Source organism: Pinus tabuliformis, chromosome 9 (assembly GCF_031772625.1).
Source record: "Pinus tabuliformis cultivar Carrire ecotype Pingquan chromosome 9, CPIR1, whole genome shotgun sequence".
Taxonomy (NCBI): Eukaryota; Viridiplantae; Streptophyta; class Pinopsida; order Pinales; family Pinaceae; genus Pinus; species Pinus tabuliformis.
This window is the reverse complement of record NC_142307.1, coordinates 1407843676-1407847838: the sequence shown is the minus strand read 5'-3', so window position 1 is coordinate 1407847838 and position 4163 is coordinate 1407843676.

The window sequence follows — 4163 nt, the reverse complement described above, 5'->3', positions numbered from 1 at the left end:
GTTTGTTTACCCCAACACGCCAACAAGTAGCAAGCTCCAAATATATTATATAATAAAGTATTAGGTATCCCAAAGGCTTGAAGAAGATCTAATTGAAAGAAGTGACCATTGTGAGAAGCCTTCCAATCAATATATGAATATATAAATGTAGATTTATTATTATTTTAATTGGAAATCTTCAATTAAATAATAAAATTTAATTACGTCTCTCCCAATCTAAATTGCTTATTAGCATAATTCACTACCCTCATACGTCTCACATTTTTTAACAGCGTTGTAACATGTAGATTAATTTCCTTTTTGGTGAAAAATCTCCACCTTTTAGGAAAATATGGTGTAGTGGCTCCAACCCCTACAGATCATTAGGACAAACTAAGAATAACACAGAAGATGAAAGGTTGTACAAACCAACTTATTTTTCAAACAACTAATCCAACATCAGTACCTAAACTTTTTCATGAAGATATCATATTGAGAATGTTTGAAAAATGGTGGGAAATTTTCTGTGAGGGTGATGTAGAAAGCGTGATGAGGTTTCACTGTTTTGAATTTTTTTTGTTAAATCAGAAAAACCAATATTAATGGAGATATTGGTATTTTTTACTAAATTTTGTGAAGTGACTAAATGTAGCTTTAACCATTCACCTTAAGATGTTTTTACAATATAATTTCCTAAGTCTATTTAATATCTTCATTATCATAAAAACATCCTATATCTATCTTAACTCCACATCTACCACTCTTAGAGGGATGAAATCTATTTATCCCTCTGAGCACTTGATAGTCCCAGAATTAAGATGGATCTAAGATGATAGAATTTCCCCTTTAAATAGTCTATGCTCACATGAATACCATGGTATTACCATGGGTCAATACCTTGGGTGATCATAAACCTTGAGCTTAAAAATTACTATTAGTAATTTATAAAAATTAATAAAATTAATAATTGATTTTTATTTTAACCAAGTTAAAATGTTTAACATACATTAAATTACAACATCCATTTTTACTCTTGATCCACCAAGCCCCAAGAGGGATTAAATATTTTTTCACTCTATGCTAGTTTGCATATCACGATATTTGATCCCTCTCGGGGCTTAGTAGATCCAGAGTAAAGATGGATCTATGTTGGTTTAATTCCCCCCTTTAAATAGGCTACATTCCACGTGAATACCATGGGTCAATACCATGTGCCATTTTTATTTTTATTAATACTAATAGTATTTTTCCCATAGGTTTCACCTAAATATAACGCATTTTTTGAGTGTTCGTAAATATAAGGTGACTTATGGAGTAAATATAAAAAAATGTTTTATTTATTTACCATACCTCTCGTTTATTTATATTTTTATTAATTTATCATACCTCTTTTACAGATATGGTATTTGGCCCATAGGATTCACTTAAATAAAACCTCTCTTTTGAGCCTTCATAAATAGAAAGAGAGTTATGGACTAAATATAAAAAGAGGTTTTATTTATTTACCATACCTCTAGTTTATTTATATTTTTATTTATTTACCATACCTTTCGAGTAAGTATAAAAAGAGGTTTTATTTATTTACCATACCTCCACTTTATTTATATTTTTATTTGTTTACACCCTTGCATGTATATAACGTGACTTATGGAGTAAATATAAAAAATGTTTTATTTATTTACCATACCTCTCATTTATTTATATTTTTATTAATTTACCATACCTCTTTTATAAATATGGTATTTGGCCCATAGGATTCACTTAAATAAAACCTATTCTTGAAAATTAGGGTGAATGGAAGGTTGTAACTCCTAATTTCAAGGGCTAAATTTACCTTTTTTACCCTCTCCCTTAAAATAAGGTGGGCTAACCTCCATACCTATTTTTTTTATAAAATAAATTTGAGGCGATTTGTAAAAATGTACTATGATACAAAATATTCGCCCACTAAAAATTTAAAACCCCTTAATTTCGCCTAAGGGCGAAATTTCGCCCCTAAAATTTTCCATGCTGTGGAATCTTCTTCTGAAGCACTCTCTCCCTCGCATGAAACTCCAACAACGGATGATACTTTGAGTGATGTGATTGACAGAGTTGGGAGACTCAATCTTGATTCAGTCCCAACTCAATCAACGGAGCAGCCTAGACCATCTGAGAAAGGTCCCCCAAAGTGGCTGACAAAGACACTTGAAAGTGTTCATCCTTATGAGGTTGGAAAGACAGGAACTAGAAATTCAAAATGGCAAAATAGAGGTGATTTAGATGACTCTGATTCACCTATTGATATGGATGTTTCTTATGATTGTGAATTGAATTTGTCTACAGATTTTGAACCAACTTTCTTAAAAATAGCTGCTTCTCATGATGAATGGAAAGAAGTGATGCAAAAGGAGTATGCTGCCCTGATAAAGAATGGCACATGGAAGCTGGTTGATCCTCCATTAGGAACCAAACCAATTGGATACAAGTGGGTCTACAAGAACAAGTATAAAGCTGATGGCTCACTTGACAAGCACAAAGCCAGGATTGTGGCAAAAGGTTTTGCACAGAAGGAAGGGGTCGATTATGAAGAGACTTTTTCCCCCACAGCAGAATGGGCTACCATTCGGACACTCTTTGCCCTAGCAACTTAGAATGGTTGGAAAGTCCATCAAATGGATGTAAAAAATGCTTTCTTGAATGGAGATCTAAAAGAGAATTTTTTTATGTCCCAGCCTGAAGGATTTGCTGTGAAAGGACATGAACATAAAGTATGAAAACTTGTGAAATCCTTGTATGGCCTCAAACAAGCACCGCGAGCCTGGTATGAAAAACTAACTGAGCATCTTCTGAAACTCAGTTTCAAACATTATGATCTTGATGATGCAACTTTGTTTGTCAAGAAGGTTGGCAAAACATTTGTATATCTTGTGGTATATGTAAATGATCTTTTGATGACAAGGAACAATGAAAGCTACATTGCATCCATAAAGAAGGAATTGAGGAAAGGTTTTGAAATGACTGATTTGGGCTATGTTCATTACTATCTTGGTATTGATGTAACTCAACATCCGAAGTCCATATTCCTTTCTCAAAAGAAGTACATTGGAGATCTGTTGAATAGGTTTGGCATGACTGAATGCAATCCTCTGACTATTCCAATGGAATAAAACTTAAAGCTCACGTCTATTGAAGTAAAAGAATTTGAGGATGCAACAAAGTATAGACAGCTTGTAGGAAGTCTTAACTACCTAACTACTACCAGACCAAACATTTCGTTTAATGTTGGAATCCTCTCCAGGTTTATGCAAAAGCCTTGTGAGGGACATTGGTCTGCTACAAAAAGAGTTCTAAAGTACTTGAAGGGAACTCAAGACTTTGGAATCAAGTATACACAGGTGGGTGACTTCAGCTTGATTGGATACTCTGATTCAGACTTCGATGGAGACAAAGAAACTGGGGTATCTACTTCAGGTTATGCTATGAGTCTTGGATCAGGAGCTGTCTCCTGGAGATCACACAAACAATCAATTTCATAGATTCCACAACAGAGGCAGAATATGTGGCAGCCACTGAGGCAAGAAAAGAAATTGTGTGGCTTAGGAAAATTCTTGAAGATTTGCAGGTAAAACAAGTACAATCGACTCCACTCATGATTGATAATACCTCGGCAATAAAGTTGGCCAAGAACCCAAAGTTCCATGATCGAACGAAGCACATCAATACTAAATATCATCTGATTCGACATCATGTTGAGGCAAAAACAATCCATCTCCACCATTGTTCCACTAATGAGCAAATTGCAGACATCTTCACCAAAGCGCTTGGAAGAGAAAAGCTTGAAAGATTCAGAACGATGCTTGGACTCACGAACATCCATTTAGATTAAGGGGGGGAATGTTGACACCTAATCATAGGGATTGGGTGAACAACTGTAATTAGTGTAAATAAATAATAGGGAATATGGAGAGTCACCGGGAGATGCACTGAATAGTCACTCCCTGTTGTATATAATAATGAACAATCTGAATGAATAATATGAATTGATTTGAGGAGTTACCTTCTGGTCTGACAAAATAGCTATACTTTTAGCATTTAAAAAAGAAATTACTTTTGATATAATGACTCTTTCATTCAAGTGTTCATTTTTTAAGCTTTTTAATTATAAAGTTTTTCTAATGCCATGATTGAAATATGTTGAAAAC